Source organism: Peromyscus californicus, unplaced genomic scaffold (genome assembly GCF_007827085.1).
Source record: "Peromyscus californicus insignis strain IS unplaced genomic scaffold, ASM782708v3 Scaffold_6__1_contigs__length_162567912, whole genome shotgun sequence".
NCBI lineage: Eukaryota > Metazoa > Chordata > Mammalia > Rodentia > Cricetidae > Peromyscus > Peromyscus californicus.
In genome coordinates, this window is record NW_026294584.1 from 99,325,030 (window position 1) to 99,342,747 (window position 17,718).

Genomic DNA, 17,718 nt, shown 5'->3' on the forward strand with positions numbered 1-17,718 from the left:
TGTGGAGGTGCCTTCAGAGGCCAGAAGAGGGCGTCAAATCCCCTGGAGCTGAAGTTACAGGAAGTTGGGAGTGCCTGAGACAGGTACTAGGAACCAAACTCCCATCTTCTGCAATAGCACTGTTTGCTCTTTATCCCCGAGTCACCTCTCTAGCTTGGCCTAAGAAACCCCCATCAGTGAGTATTTACTTTCTAGCCTCCTGTCCTCTGCTCCCTTGTGGGCAGTATGCACTGGGACAAGACAGCCACCAGCCAGAGCATTCATCCTCCTGCAAGCCGGGATCAAATCATCACACCAACCGCAGGTAGCTGCCTAAGTTCAAAGAGCAGAGGGATTGTCATAAAGGCACGCAGTGAGTGACGTGGAATGTCAGGACCATGAGACTTTTTCTGTCCGTTCACTGCTGTGTTTCCAACACTCAGTCCATGGTTGCCTGGCATACAATCAATACTCATTAAAGATTTTTTGACTGAATGTATTAATTTGAGAAACATGGGCTGGAGAGATGGCTCAGCCATTAAAGGCTAGGCTCACAACCAAAAAATATAAGAGAAACACATTTCAGGGTTGTGTTTGTTCTGAGACAGTGTGAAGATGTAACTTCCCTACCCTGGGAGGTTTGCCGTGAAAGAAGAGGTGTGATCTCCTGCCCCTGAGTGATGGCTTCCTTTATAGGACATCTAGGAAGGAGAGTCCTGCTACAGAATTCTGTGCAGCTTTGGAAGAAAACTCAAGATATCTTGAAATTGGAACCTGCTCACTAATGGACAGACTCTCAGTTGATGTGCTGGTTAGATTTTTTGTCAACTTGATACGAGCTAAAACCATCTAGGAAGAGGGAATCTCATTGAGAACTTGACTGTATCATACTGGCTTTTCGGTAAGTCTGTAGGGCATTTTTCTTGATTAATAATTGATGTGGGAGGGTCTAGTCCACTGCAGGTAGTGCCACCCCAGACAGGTGTTCCTGGGTTGTATAATAAAGGTAACTGAGCAAGCCAGTAAACAGTGCTCCCCCAAAGTCTCTGCTTCGGTTCCCTCCTTGAGTTTGTGTCTTGGCTTCCCTTAGTGATGGACTGTGATATGGAAGTGTGAGCCCAAGCCTCATAACCCTTTCCCTCCTCAAGTTGCTTCTGGTCATGGTGTTTTATCACAGTAATAGAAGAGCAAACTAGGGCATTGGCAGTGAGTTGGTCCAGCAAGGACCTTGGCAAATCTAGCACCCGGGAGTTGTAGAGTAGACACGGTATGATTATCAGAAAGAGCTGGAGCAGGAAGATTTAGCAGATAAGAAATGGGCAGAAGCTGGAGACAGAGTCTCTTCCTTCAAACTACAAAGATTGGAACCCTGAAACAGAGAAAGTTAAAAGCAGCAGATGCGTGGGCCACACAATGGAGAACTCGAGCCCCTCAGTGGCACTCAGTGTCAAGGGATGTCAATAGGCTTGTCCCTACCTGGTTTGGGGTTCTTCCAGCCTGTTCAAAGCTCACCTCCCTGCTGCCCATTCACACAAATGTGCTGACTTGTGTCCACGTCTGAACAACTTTGCATTATTCAATCCACACATTTCCTACTCTTTTTCGTTGGTTGAGTGATCTGATCTGGATCATCGGTAGCTTCTTTCTTCTGAAACCTGATGATTTCAATAAGGTGTCAACTTTACTTCTAATGATCTGGTAGACTATATATGAGAAGATCCTTCGGCTGCAGAAACAGAAGAATCTATTTCATTTGGCTTTTTATAAAAAGTGTTCTATACCTATATAAATATAGACAAAAAATATAAAGAACACTCATAAGCCCTGTCCCCAGGCTTCACCGTCATTAATATTATCCACTTGGCTGCATTCCCTCGACTCTGAGGTACATTATGTCCATCATGTTTCATCCCTATATATCTCACCATGAGTCTCTAGGAGTTTTTGTTTGTTTGTATATTTTTGGTTTTTGAGACCAGGACTCTGTAGTCCTGGCTATCCTGGAACTTGCTCTGTAGACCAAGCTGACCTCAAAATCAGAGATCTACCTGCCTCTGCCTCCTGAGTGCCATGATTAAAGGCATGCACCACCATTGCCCGGCTCTATGAGGAATGTTTTCATTTATTTATTCTTGTTTTGTTTTGTTTTCAAGAATGTTTTTAAAGTGTCCTTTTTACTTTTTTTTTTTTAAGATTTAGTGCGTGTGTGTGTGTGTGTGTGTGTGTGTGTGTGTGTGTGTGTGTGTGTATACACATGTATGAAGGTACTAAGGAGTCCAGAAAGGATGTCAGATATCCTGGACCTGGAGTTACAGGAAGTTATGAGCTACCTGATGTGGTTGCTTAGAACTGAACTCCTGTCCTCTGAAAGAGCAGCAAGTGCTCTTCACTGATGAGTCATCGCTCCAACCCCACCGCACCCCCCAGATTAATCTTTTTCTCGTGGGAAACTTCAGTCATCCTTTGTAAAGATAAAGGTATTAAACAACAGCAAAAAGCCCAAACATCTTTTTACCATTCAACGCCAACCACCAGTATCTTCCAGTCTTAGAATGACATCACGAGATTAAGGAAACCCTGATCAGGGGGCCACGGATTACAGGAGCCTGGATGAAAACACTGAGTAGGCTCCAGAACTGGAGTCTGGCTGGGACAGAAGCCAGGTAGACCAGAGTTTGGACCTTAAAAGACCGAAAGTGAGGGGGACAAGAGATAAGGCTTCGGAGCAGCCACGGCAGGAAGTCAGATCCAGATCCCTGAAAAATGACACCCTGAGGATCAGACAAAAATCAGGCTCACAGAGGGAGGTGGTGGCACGCATGCCTGGCTATCTGACTGGGCAGAGGGGAGAAGAAGGGGAGAAGAAAGGGAGACCTGGTTCTTACAAGTTTCGAACCATAACCCCACTCTGTCCCGAATGTGGGATCAAAACTGTTAGGAGAGCCTAAAAAATTCAGAAGCTGAAAAGGTAGTACTGCCAGCCCAACACACAGGAGTAGAGGAAGACATTTGAAAGCCAAATCATTCCCCTGGATAAAGTCCTAAGAAAGGTTATGTGTGAGGAGCGGTACACAAAATACACAGAGGAAAAAAAAAGTATCATGAGGGTTAGCCAAACCCATAAACTATGGAATCAAATTTGCAAAAACCCCACATAAATTAGAATTTAAAAGGCCAGTGCCTTAGTTCAGGGGTAGAGTGTGTGTCCAGCATTTAAGGGGTCTTGGATTTCAGCAACCAGAGTAAATGAAAGGAGATAGGGGACAGAGAACATTGGATATCCTTTTTTATATGCAAGAAAAGCCAAAAAGGATATTAAGCAGAAACTTAAAGGACCAGCAAGAGGTCTTAGTGGGCACCCACTTGTGGCAGCCCAATCCCTTGAGCCCATGGAAGGAGAGAACCAAGTCCCGAGTGTTGTTCACCGAGCAGACCCCCCAGAACTGCATCAACTGGGCTTGGAGGTACACGCCAGTAACCCCAGCACCAGGCAGGTGAAGGCAGGAGGATTAGGAGTTCAGGGTCAGTCTTGGCTACAGAGATACTGTCACTAACCACCACCACCACCACCACCACCACCACCACCACCACCACCACCACCACCACAACCACCACCACCACCAAATGATCTATACAAAAACAATACCAAAGAGAAAGAAGTCTTACAAGAAGCAGAGAGAAATGGTGGGTTCTTAGAAGGTAAAGACAAACTAACTCTCAACAGTGCATGCCAAGAAAGCGCAGAGTATGTCATCAAATCACTGAGAGAAAACTACTTACAAGCTAGAATTGTACTTTTAGAAAACATTGTCTTTCAAGAATAAGAATGAAATGAAGACATTTCAGACAAATAATAAAAAAGGGAAATCTCCATCAACTGAACCTCACTGAAGAAATTTCAGGCAGAAGGTAAGTATCTGCAGAAGAAAAGTACCTGAGGTGAAAGGTGAACAGCGAATGGTGACCATTGACAGCAGGGGACCGTGATATTCCCGTAGAATTTACAGACTACAGTAGCACACAAGTTGGGGTGGTGGTGACCGAAGTTAAAGCAGATGGTATCACACATTCTTCTGAAGGGAGGTCAGGACGGTGGTAAGCTATACATCTGAGGAAGTTAGGGGCCAGCAAGATGGCTCACTGAGAAAAGGCACCTGCTGCCAAACCAAATGACCCCAGTTCTATCCCTGGGACCCACATGGTGGAAGGAGAAAACCACTTTGACCTCCACGTGTGTACGTGAATAACTAAATATAACAAAACATTCTCAAAGTTGGAAGGAGTTAAACATACTTAATCAAGTGTCCAGGGTCACCATCAAAGGACCACACATGGAGTATCACTTCCAAATCAGTAAAGGAGGAAAAAAGTACGGTGAAAAAAGTGGGGTGATAGACAATTAAATAACAATAAAGCCATTTCCTATTGAAAATTACAATAAAGAACATTGGAGAGATGGTTCGTCTGTTTGGAGCACTTGCTGCTCTTGCAGAGGACCTGAGTTTTGTTTCCACCACCCAGATCAGGTGGCACAAAACTGCTTCTAATTCCAACTCCAGGGGATCTGAGGCCCCCTTCTGGCTTCCATAGGCACTGCACTCATATGTGCATACCCACATATAGACACACATATACATATACTTTAAAAAATACTATAATAAATAGGAAACCTTGCATCCAAGGTTTCTAGAACAGTGCAGGAGTTTGTCACAAGGCTGAGGAGCCCCGCTCTGGGACACTCATCTGCTTAGAAAACAACCGAGAAAACATGGAAAGCATCTTAACAAGAAGTGTTAGAGAATCTGTCACTGGCATTCTCTTCCCGGAGACGGAACACAATTGCTGAGCAACTCTAGATAAACACTGAAGTCACAGGAATCTAAAAATTGATGTCAAAACAAAAGTTTGAGTTTCTATTTCTCACCAAAAAAATTTCCAAGAGTTTATCAAATTACAATGTCAGTAGTAGTAGGGAGGGGAAGGAGGGATTTCTCCAAGGGAGGAAGGCCAGGCAGACACGTGAAGGTGGATACAGGTGGTAGCTCATTTCTTTTCTTTCTTTCTTTCTTTCTTTCTTTCTTTCTTTCTTTCTTTCTTTCTTTCTTTCTTTCTTTCTTTCTTTCTTTCTTTCTTTTTTTTTGTTTTTTTTTTGGTTTTTTGAGACAGGGTTTTTCTGTGTAGCTTTGTGCCTTTCCTGGATCTCGCTCTGTAGACCAGACTGGCCTCGAACTCACAGAGATCCGCCTGCCTCTGCCTCCCGAGTACTGGGATTAAAGTCGTGCGCCACCACCGCCTGGCTGGTAGCTCATTTCTTACCAAGGCTCCGCATGTGATTTGAAATTTGAGGGAAAGTAATGACTACCAGCAACCCCAACAGCCTCTAAAGTACAAAAAGCTAAAGGCTTTTTGTTTGCTTGTTGTGGTTTCTATGTGCGCATGCGTGCCTGTGGAGGTCAGCGGAGACCCTTAGGTGCTGAGCTCCGGTTGCCATTCATCTCAGTGTTTGTTTGTTTGTTTTTGAGACAAGGTCTCTCACTGAGACCTTAGGCTAGGCTTGCTTGCTAGTGAGCACCGGAGATCCGCCTGTCTTTTCCTCCCTAAACGTAGGATTACAAGTACAATCCACCACCAGGCGGTGGTGGCATACACCTTTAATCCCAGCACTCGGGAGGCAGAGGCAGCCTGGTCTACAGAGTGAATTCTAGGACAGCCAGGGTTACACAGGGAAATCTTGTCTTGAAAAACCAAAAAAGAAAGAAAAATATGCTTTTTCTTGGAAAACCATTTCTGTCATGAATGTAGGAACCCAATTTATGATTATGCAGATTGACTTTTGTGAGCCTGACATAAACTGGAGTCACTTGGGAAGAAAGAACCTTAATTGAAGGATTGCCTCCTTCATATTGGCCTATGGGCATATGTGTGGGGGCATTTTCCCGATGAAAGAATGATATGGAAGACCCCAGATCACTGTGGGTGGGGTCACCTTGTTGTAGTATTTTCTCATTGGGACCACTAGTTCACAAATAAAGACACAGAGACTTACTAATGCTCAGCCTTAGCTTAGGCTTGTTCCTAACTGGTTCTTATAACTTAAATTAACCATTTATATTAATCTATGTTCTGTCACATGGCTTAGTTACCTCATCTCCATACTGCCCATCCTGCTTCCTCTTAGTCTGGCTGGCAACTCCTTTTTGCCTAGACTCATCCCCAGTTCCTATCTTTGCCCGGAAGTCCCTCTGATTCTCTCCTGCCTAGCTATTGGCCATTCAGCTCTATTAAACCAATCAGAAGGCACCTTGGCAAAGACATCTTCACAGTGTACATAAATATCCCACAACACCACCTCCTGGAAGGTGGCTTTGGGTTCTATAAGAAAGCAGCTTGAGTGAGCCATGGAAAGCAAGGCAATAAGCAGCATTCCTCCATGAATGGTACTACTTAGTGCCAGCTTCCTGCTTGAGTTCCTGTTCTGACTTCCCTTATGATGGATGGTGATGTGAGAGTATAAGTTAAATAAACCCTTCCCTCCTCTACTTGGTTTTGGTCAACAAGGAAAAAGTAATACAGAAACTGGTACTGAGTGCAGAGTCTTCTTGTGATGGATCTGACGGTGTTATTTTTGTAGGAGAACTGTAGAAAGATTTTGGAGTTTTGGGCTAGAAAATCCCATTGAGTGCTTAGCCTTAATGAGCTATTATGAATGCCCGGAATATAGGAACTATTAAGAGTGGTGCTGCTGATGGAGTCCTGGCTTGTGACACTTCAGAGGGAAGCAAGGGCCTTTCATGGGATGATTTGGATTAAGATTCTGCAGAAGTGAAACCTTTGCTTTGCTGGGACATTTAATGCTGGTCAATGAGAACTGAAAATTCAGCTGTGGTTAAGGAGACCACCATTATTGAGGTGAAATCATCTAGGAAGTTGCGATGGCTAATTTTATGTTAATTTGACACAGGCTAGAGTCATCTGAGAGGAGAGAACTCCAATTGAGGAAAAAAAATGCCTCCATACAATTGGGCTGTAGGCAAGCCTGTAGAGAATTTTCTTAATTAGTGATTGATTTGGGAGAGCCCAGCCCAGTGTGGGTGGGATCATCCCTGGGCTGTTGGTTCTGGGTTCTATAAGAAATCAGGCTGAGCAAGCCATGGGAGCAAGCCAGTAAGCAGTGTTCCTCCATGGCCACTGCATCAGCTTCTGCCTCTAGGTTCCTGTCCTGACTTCCTTCGATGATGAACAGTGATATGGAAGTGTAAGCTAAATAAACCCTTCCCTCCCCAACTTGCTTTTTGATCATGGTGTTTCGTCACAGCAATAGAAACCAAAAATCAGAAGTGTTTCCCCAGGGTCACCACATAGAAGTGGTGGGCCAGACAGGGTCAAGGCTTCTTCTAAAGCTGGCACCTGAGTTTGGAATTGTGTAAGAATCTCCCATGTGATACTGGTTTTGAAGGCAGGAAGGGGGTAGTTTCTTGATAGCAGTTGAGGCTTGGCACTGCAAGAGGTCTAGGAGAGGACACTGGCAAAGGGGTAGCCTCAGTTGCAATAGAACCCCCAAGATTGAAGGGTCATAGAAAGAGTCTGAGGCTTGTTACCATGTGGTAGATTTGGAGTCCCCAGAGAGAGGTCAGGAGGCCACTGGTGAAGCTTCAGTTGCAATGAAGACCCCAAGATATTGGATATGCCATAATTGTGGGGGTCCACCAAGGGTGACAGCAGATGTGGCATGGGGCCAGGAGACCAGCTGTGTGGGCTGTGAATAGCAGGACTGGGGAAGTGGAATTGTCCAAGCCCTTTGGAGCTCAGATGATCACGAATGAGTCCTATACACTGGATCTATTGATAGACATTGATCTATTTTCGCTATTGGACTATAATTTTGCTTTGATCTGATTCCACTTGGAATAAGAATTATTTAACTTGTTTTTAATGTATAGGCATCCACAATGAAGAGACTGGACATTTAAGAGACAGATTATGGCCATTTAAGAAAGACATCATTTTTTTAATATAGTCTCACTCTGTAGCCCTGACTGGCCTGGAACTCACAGAGATTTCTCTGTCCTCCACATTCTGAATGCCAATACCTAGTCCGACATTGAACTTTTAAAATGTTGAAAAATTTAGAATTTTTAGAAGTTGGATTGTGTTTTATATTATGATATTAATCAGAGATCTTGAAAAGAAACAAGAAAGGAGAGGTTATGGTTTAATAGTGATGTATTTGTATGTCAAGTTAACAAAGGGACAGTTGTACTGGTTAGTTCTTGTCAGCTCCATACAACCTAGAGTTACCTGGGGAGAAGGAACCTCTATTAGGAATTACCTCCATCTGATTGGCCTATGGACAACTCTGTGGGGCATTTTCTTGATTAAGGATTAATGTAGGAGGGCTCAGTCCACCGTGGGAGGGGCCTTCCCTGGGCAGATGGGCCTGTGTTGTTTGAAAAGAAAAAGGTAGTTAACAAGCCAGTGAGCAACATTTCATGGCCTCTGCCTCCAGGTTGCTGTCCTGAGCATCAGTCCCAGCGTCCCTCAGTGATGGACTATAAGTCAAACACATCCTTCCCTCCCCAAGTGGGCTTTGGTTGACATTTTATCCCAGCAACAGAAAGCCGATAAGGACAATCACAGGCAAATGTTTTGAGTTGGAAATCAGAGAAAAATCATAATGCACTTGTTGGTTTCTGGAAATGGTACAAACTTGCAGAGAAACTTGGGCAGTTTACTTAACTTAGTATGGTGGTTTCCTGATCTGAAAAATGGGTCTGAATCATGGAATTTGCCTGGTATTTAGTTGTCAAGAGTCAGTGAGTAAATGCAGATGATCCAGTTAGACCAGTGCCTGGTGCACACCAGACATTTAGAATACAGTTTTTAAATTGTGTGTGTGTGTGTGTGTGTGTGTGTGTGTGTGTGTGTGTGTGTGTGTGTGAGAGAGAGAGAGAGAGAGAGAGAGAGAGAGAGAGAGAGAGAGAGAGAGAGAGAGAGAGAGAGGCAGACACAAGAAGAGAAGCAGAGATGAGAGAGACACACAGAGAGAGACAGGGAGTGAGACAGAGACAGACAGACACAGGGAAACAGAGGGGGAGACAGACAAACACACGCACATACACACAGAAGACATACAAACAAAGAGACAGAGGGAGAGAGACAGAGGGAGGAGAGAGACAGAGAGAAACACAGAGACAGAGAAGGAGAGACAGGGGGTGAGAGGAAAAAGGAGAGAGAGACAGACAGACACACAGAAAGACAGACCGACAACACACAGACAGACACACAGACACAGATGAAGAAAGGGTATGTGCTAGTGCACGCCTAGTGTGTTTGTGTGTGTTTGTTTGTATGTGTGTGCACTCACCATGGCATGTATGTGATATCAGAGGACCACACCTGAGGTTATCCTTGCCTTCCACTTCATTTGAGAAGGAATTTTTTGTTGCTTACTGTTACCTATGCCAGGCTAGCTGGCTCACAAGATTTTAGGGATTCTCCTGCTTCTGCCTCCCATCTCACAGCAGGAGCACTGTGGTTATGGGTGTGATTACAGGTGGAAACTTGAACTCATGTCCTCACTCTTGCTCTGCAGGTACTTTCCTGAGCCGTCCCTTCAGCCCATGGACTAAGATCATTACTATGGATATTGTTTCCAGGGGTCATTCATGAGTGACAGTGAGACAGCTGATGGTGTACTGAGGCTTAGCGCTCAACTCCATTATACAGCAGAAGGCAGTCTTGAATGTTCGACCCTCCCTTCTCCTACTACCTCCCAAGTACTGGAACCCCAGGGGAATACCACCACTCCTTAATTATGCCAGTACTCGTGGGTGCCTCCGGTGTGGTTATATCACCAGGGAGGCTCTTCTAGTTGATTCTGATAGGAGTGATTTTTACAAAATGCACGGCTCAGTCTACACTGGAACCATGTTCATCATTGGAAGGTTTAATGGTGTTTCTGCATCTACAGAGGTTAAGCCAAGAGTTTCGTACACACATTGTCACGTACACACATTGTCACATACATAGTGGGGTTTTAATGGTGTTGAGTTTGTCAGGATAAGAAAACTCCAAAGCAATCGCAGGACTGTCAATTCTTTGCATGACACTATTCATACATTTCTGAAAAGCTGGCAATTTTTCAAAACATTTGTGAGCCGAGTGAAGACGCAGCACACAGAAAGCTCAGGGGTTGCTGGAAACGTGTTGGCTTACTGTTTGTGATGGAGGGCCTTCTGCAGATTGTTTAGACCCGGGGAAGCTGATCAGGCTATTCTTGCCGTGCACAGGTGGCTGGGGCACACAGGGCTTGGCTGGCTGTGCCTTCCAAAACTGTCTTCACCTATTGTTTACAAAAATCCAAAACAATGGGCTAAGCATGGCAGCCATTTTTTTTTCCTAAAGAGCTTCTGATTGAAATTACAGACATTTTTCTCTCTGCCGTCAAAGGCTGAAGCAAAACTTCATGGCTTGTCATCTGAGAGAAGCGATAAATATTTCAAAACCAGTTGGGACAGAACAGAAAACCATGCCAATAAGCAATCCCCCAGGGGCTCAAAGTGGGAAAATTGTTTTTCAAGGAAGAAAATGTTCGTGTTAATTCAGGTAGTACATGTTCCTCGTCACAGCGTCAGAAAAACAGTTTAGAATAAATGTTTATTTCCAGTAAATACTGGCCATAATGACTAAACTACTGCTTTTCAAAAAACAGTAACACCCAATGATAGTGCCCATCTTTAATGCCACACTCAAGAGCTAAGGCAGGGGGATCATGAGTTTGAAGGCAGCCTTGGTTATGTAGCAAGTTCAAGGCCAGTCTGGGATGCATACTGAGATTTGGTCTCAAAAAACAGACAAGCTGGGAGATGGCTCAGCTGGCTGTGTAAGCAGGAGGACCTGAGTTTGGATCCCCAGCACCATGGAAAAAGCCAGGTATGGTGATGCATGCTTGTAATCCCAGTGCTGGGGAGGTGGAGACAGGAGGATCTCTGGGACTTGTCAGCCAGCCTAGCATAGTTGTCAAGGTCCAGGTTCAATGAGAGACCCTGTCTCAAAAACTAAGACAAATAGAAAGAGCTTGAGGGGTGACACCCAACGTCAACTTCTGACTTCCACGTGCGCATGAACACACACACAAAACCAAACAGTAACAGCAAAATGAAAGACACTTCAGGAACTCTGAGATAGTGTATTAGATGAAAAAATTATAAACATTCAAAAACTTTCAGTGTCTTTGTCAGTTATACCCACACCTCCACACACACAGTCATGGTCTTTGGTGGACCCAATGGCATTCCTTCTGACCACAACTGACTGTTGGAAAGGTCTCTGTGGGACTCACTTGTGACTTTGGGCAAGGCTCAAACAAGGAGTCTCTCTCGTAGGCCTCTAAAATGAAGTGACACCAGAAGTGGCATGGATAATAGGCCAGAGGGCCTGACAATGCGTGCCCTCCGCCGGGGAGTCAGGGCAGCCTGAAGCACTGAGGGTTGGCCCTGGGAACCTATGGCAGCTCTCTTCCCTACAGTGCCAACCCTGCTCAACTAGGGCCTGCCTGCCTCACTTCCCCAAGCCAGTGTTCCCCTAGCCGGCACCCTTTGGGGTCTACAGACCCCAACTCATGGCTGGCATTTGTGTAAGTCAAGAAAGATGTGTGGTAGGGATGCGGGACTCCCGGAACCACAGCCAGAAAGGAACAGAGTAGCGGTGGGGCGTGGTTCTGCAGGACTCCAATCCCACCCCTGGGCGGATGGTGAGTGGGGGTGGGCGGTGCCTGGAGGATAAGGAGCTCAAAGTCATCTTTGGCTATCTGTGAGTTTGGAGCTTGTCTGGGTTATAAGTCCCTATCTCAAAAAGCAGAAAAGGGGGGGCAGGGTGGGAGGCTGGGAGGAAGAAGAAAGAAGAAAGAAAAAGAGAGGAGGAGGAGGAGGAGGAGGAGGAGGAGGAGGAGGAGGAGGAGGAGAGTATAAGCCCCTTCTCCTTTCTGTCTCATTCAACAGAGCAGGAGTCCAGGGGGATTCTCTCTCCTATATCTAGCTTTTAGTTTCCCTCATCTATGCAGAAGCCATTTTCTCGCCATCTGCCCCCATGGAAGCATGAAGATCCACCTACCTCCAGCAGCAGCCCTCTCCACCCCATCTCTGTCTCACCTTCCTGCTGTGTTAGCCAGGCTTCAGCCCCAGCACCTGGCTGCCAACCTCACCTTACCCAGCACGCCTGTGCTCAGGCAGGAAGCATCTCAGCACGCCAGGGCGACCCCTTCTTATCCTAACACACTGGCTAGAAGCTCTCCTGGAGATCCTTCCTTCTTCGCAGACAGATAATAAATTCTGTCCCATCATCTGTACCATGTGGTTCTGCCCTGCCCTTCCTACCAGGCTGTCGCTTGGCAGCACTGGCCTCAATCTTGCTGCTCTGACCTCTTGTTTCCCGGACACCCCCAGCCCTCCTGTGCCAACCTATCCTCCCTCCTAACAATGGAGCTACAACAAGAGCCCCAGCACAGGCCAGCCAAGCTTTCTCTGCTGCCATGGAAGCTTTCCCCTCTTCCTTCTGTGCATTTGTTTTTCCTTCAGGATGCTTTCCATAGCCGTGCTAAGTCAAATTTAGCCAGGCTATCCAGTTCTAGACAGAAAAGCCTACAGCCCCCAAATGACTCTGTCACATGGGCTTGCCTTGTGCATCCCTATGAGACCTTGGTAAGTACATGGAGGAGTGTCAATACGGGTGCACTTCCCAGTGGTCAGTAGAGACTCACCTAACACATAAGCTATTGTGCTTGGGCATGGGGACAGAGTCATGGGCATGAGAGAAAGAACATGGTTGCCTCTCCCACAGAACTTATCATTGAAGCTCATTGGCTGGAATAAAACAAGCGGGGTGATAGCAATACGGTGTGAATGGTACAGTGGGGGCAGCAGGTGTTTGGGGGCACACAGTAGGAGCACAATATCAAGAACGCCAGTCATTTATTGCCCATCAGACTCTTGTCTGAGAAAACACCAGCCTAGACAGTTATGTATATTCTGCATCATGTGAAGCCAGCACCAATACCCAACCACTGCAAAATTTGTCAGCTTAAGTATAGACACGTGACCTGTGGAAGCCAATCCACAGCCTGGCCAGGGACCTATAAAGGCACTCCCAAAGAATCCTGGGCCAGTTGGATCCTCACTCTCAGAAAGGAGAACCAAGAGGGGTTGGGGATGCGGCTCAGTTGGGAGAGCGCTTGCTTAGCATGCTTGAAGTTTTGGGTTTCATCCCCAGCATGGCACAGAGCCTGGTGTGGTAGCCTACACTTAAATTACCAGCCCTTAGGAGGCTGAGGCAGGAGGATAACTTCGAGTCCAAGGTCAACTTGGTCTACATATCAAGTGTTAGGCCAGCCAGGTTACACAGGGAGACCCTGTCTCAAAAGCAACAAACAAAAACAAAAATCAAAACAAGAAAATCCAGCAAAACTATGTTCTTCTTGAGAAGGACTAATACATTTTTCTCCTTTCCTTCCTTCCTTCCTTCCCCCTGCCCCTCATCCTTCCTTCTCTCCTTCTTTCTCCTTCCCACCCTCCCTCTCTCCCTCATATCCCTCCTACTCCTCTTCCCAATTATAATATCTTCTATTACCAAGTAACTCATGTTCTCCATGGAAAATATTTTCAAGATACAGAAATCCAAAAGGAGCTAAATAAAACTCTCCTAAAATCATACCACATAGATACTATTATTTTATAACCTTGCTGTTACTAATAATAGCTACCATCTTCTGGGGCTTTTGGACTTTCTGTGCTTATTCTATCAACTCCTTGCAACCCTGTGAGATGAGTCGTCTTACTTAACCTATCAGAGGAGGACCTTATAGAGCCGGAAAAACTGAAGCATGGATCCAGGTAGGCTGACTCAGGTGTTAAAATCCTGATGTACATATTGCTAACCTTAAAAAAAAAAAAAAAAGAAAAAAAAAGAAAGAAAAAAGATATTGTTCGGGCAGTGGTGGCACATGCGTTTAATTCCTGCAGTCGGGAGGCAGAGACTGGTGGATCTCTGGGTTCAAGGCCAGTCTTGTCTGTATAGTGAGAAACCCTGTCTCGATCCCCACCCCACCCCCAAATGATCATAAACTTACATGGACTCTTTTTCTTGTCTTTAAAATGCATTTGTTTATTCATTTGTTTTGAGTGTCTGGATATGTGGGTGCACATACCACAGAGCATGGGTGGAGGCCAGACGACAACTTTTGGGTATTGGTTCTCTCCTTCTACCTTACGGGTTCCAGGTATCAGATTCAGGTCACCAGGCTCAGCGACAACTGTCTTTACACACTGACCCATCTCACCAGGCCCTCTGTCTGGTTTTGCAAACATATTTTGAAAGAACTTCAAGTTAAGATGTAGTCATGCTTTATGACCATGCATTGCTTAAGTAAGGTGTGTTTTTTTATTATTAATTTTTTTTAAATGATGAGTGGGGGTGCTGAGCATGCCATGGTATGTGTGTGGATGTCCAAGGACAACTCCGAGGCATTGATTCCCTCCATTCACCTCTAGGAGGGTCTCAGGGACGGAACTCAGGCTGTCAGCTTCCTTGGCAAGCGCGTTTCCCCCCCGAGCCATCTCTCAGGCCCTCAAGTAAGATGTTCATGCTAAAAAACAAAACAGACGTGAGTTTAGAGAAAACGAATCTTTGCAGTCCTGTCACCCGAAAGACCACCGTAGACAGAGATGTCCCCCACCACTGCTGTCGTGGATGTAGGGTTCTGAACCCAGCACCACCACCCCGGCAAGCTCCCACATGTCGGAACTACGGGAGGACCTGGCGGTTAGGTGCACACTGAAGTGTGTGAATGTGTTTGAAACCAGATCACTGGTATGGACTACTGCAAAAGGTTCTTTTATATAACTAATTGTGTGTGTGTTGGGGGGGGTGGTGAGAGGGGTCAAATCCCCAGCCTGTGGATGCTAGGCAAGTGCTCTACCTCAGAGTCCCACCCCACAACCCTCTGCACAAAGGCGTTACAAACTACCCTATCTAGTAGGAGAGAGAGAGGGAACTGGGCCCAGTGATCCGCAGAGCTGGACTCTATTCCTGAGATGCCAAAGCTGAGGGAAGTCACTTCCGGCCTGGCCTCAGTTCCCTCATCTATACAGTGAGCAGCCGCAACTCTAGGGTGGGATGAATGTCACTGGAACTTCATTTCTGGGTTATCCGCAGCATTGGGGACGATTCCTGACACAGTTCCCACCCAGCTCTGGCACAAGAAAACAAGAGGCCGGGAATATGAAAGGGCTGGGTCAGGGCACACCAAAGGCTTAAGGACCCCCAAATGAGGGTACGAGTTCTATTTTCCTGGAGGGCTGGGCCAGCCAAGCCGATTAGGGGCCCCAAGCAGCTGTGGGCTGAGGAGGCCGCTGGGAGTGAGGGGATTCAAGCAGCTCTTTCCCACCCTCTCCCCCACCAGCCTGCTCTGTGTAAAAATTCCAAACTCCCAATCAAACCCCCTTCTCTTTTCTCCTTTCATTCACCTGCCCATCTTCCTCTCCTCTTCTCTCCTTTTCTATCCAAACTCATAATTAATCGCTCAAGGCAAAAGTAATGAATGTTAATTGGCCATCTGTAGGAAGACTAATTAAAATCTACCACGCTGGGGTTTAAACATACCTATAGCAACGGAGTGAATCGGGAATGAGGCGAGGAGGGACTGAGGTAACAGCTGAAAGACTGCAAAACACCATTGGGCTTAGGTGTGAGGGAAGGACGCCAGAGAGGGGCCGTGATGCTGGAGAGGGAGACATGGAGACAAGGAAAAAGCCCTCCCGGACTTGCCACGCCACCGCAGGCCCTGGCGTTTTGTCGCTGTTCTGTTTGGTGTTTAATGAACACATTTGCACATTTTCCTCGGGCTGGACATGGCTGAAAGGGTGGCTAGAGTTTGTCAACACACAGTCATCCCCCAGTCATAGGTCTGCACGCACTTAGTTCCCCAGGAACACCTGCCCTGTGTACAAATCGTACATATGCACACATGCACAGCTTTGCAGACTCCTTCCTGCGTAAAAGGTAAGACTCTGTTCCACACGCACAAGTGCACACCCATGTGTGAACTGAGGGCAATCCAGGGACACAATATGTGATTAGACATAATCACATGTGTACACACTGTTCATGTAACATGGGGCTTAGAGACACAAAGCAGAAGTTATTAAAATACAGAACGGTGATGCACACTCAGGTCACTTGTTATATTCAGATGCACCTACTGGCCTCAGGTGCTTGAACCCATTCATCTCTGTGTGTACATACTGTTAACTGGAACTTTCTGTATCCCAATACTCACAGGTTCACATAACACTTTTCCATGTACAAGAAAAGCTAAATGCTCACACTCTATGTGACTAATAAAGGTGGAAGCCACACACACACACACACACACACACACACACACACACACACACACACACACCCTCTGTGGGCACTCTTCCCACAATGCCATACCCTGTCCGCCCATATAAGTTCCTCCTCCCCACAGAATGGAACTGCTTCTTTCCAGAAATGAGCACAAAGACCCTGCCTCAGCAGAACCTGTCTTAATCCCCAGGCCATCCCTGGAGCTCTCCTCATAACCTGCGTTCACTTTTGCCCAAAGGTTAGAATATGTAGAGGCCAGAGGGTAATGTCAGGTACCTTCCTCTGGCACCCTGCATGTTAGTTTTTTTGAAAGAGGATCTCTCCCTGAACCTGGAGCTTACCAGTTCAGTTAGACTGTCTGGCCAGTGAGCTTAAGGGATCCATCTCTCTCTCTTGCCTTTCCTCCTCTGGGATTAGAGGTAGATGCTGCCCTGCCTGGTTTTTACATGGGCACCGAGAATCTGAACTCAGATCCTCACTCTTGTCCAGCAAACGTTTTACCCACTGAGCATCTCCTCAGCTCAGGAACGGGACTTTTGAGCTCTAGCCCCCACTTCACCATACAGGAATAAGGATGGCTTCCTGGCTGGGGAGTGTCACTGCTGTAAATTCATATTCTAATGAGCTTAAGCAGGAGAGAGGGTGAAGACAAGAGAAGATTCTGGTATCTGGGGGTGAATACCTAGAAAGGGCATCCAGAGAAAGAGGCACAGGGCTCCACCTAAGGGACTCTGACAGGAGACTGAAGTGTTCTGTGCCAGCCCTTTGTGTTCCTAGAGGCTCACAGTCTGTGCTTCTAAGGTTTCCTGCAGTCCAGATTCCAGGGCCAAAGATCATCGTCAGGTCCAGCAAGAAAGGCAGCCGAGACGACAGGTCAGAGGAGGACAATGTCCTTGTGACCCAGACGGGCCTGGGCACATCCCAGCAGGCAGAGAGAGACACAGAAAGGAACTCCTAGGAAGCAGACTGGAGACAAGCCCCAAAAGAACGTGGGGAGGGCGGTGAGGTGACCCAGTGCGGAAAGGCCCTGTGAGCCTGGCGACCTGAGTAAAATCTGCAGAACCCCTGTGAAACCGAAAGGAAGAGGTTCCACAACACGGTCCTCTGACCTCCTTATACACACCCCACCCACACATCATCCACACGCCATAACAGTAAATATTACAAAAAAAAAAAAAAAAAAAAAAAAAAGCCGGGTGGTGGTGGTGGCAGTGGTGGTGGTGGCAGCGGCGGTGGTAGTGCACTCCTTTAATCCCAGCACTCGGGAGGCAGAGAGCCAGGCAGATCTCTGTGAGTTCCAGGCCAGCCTGGTCTACAGAGTGAGATCCAGGACAGACA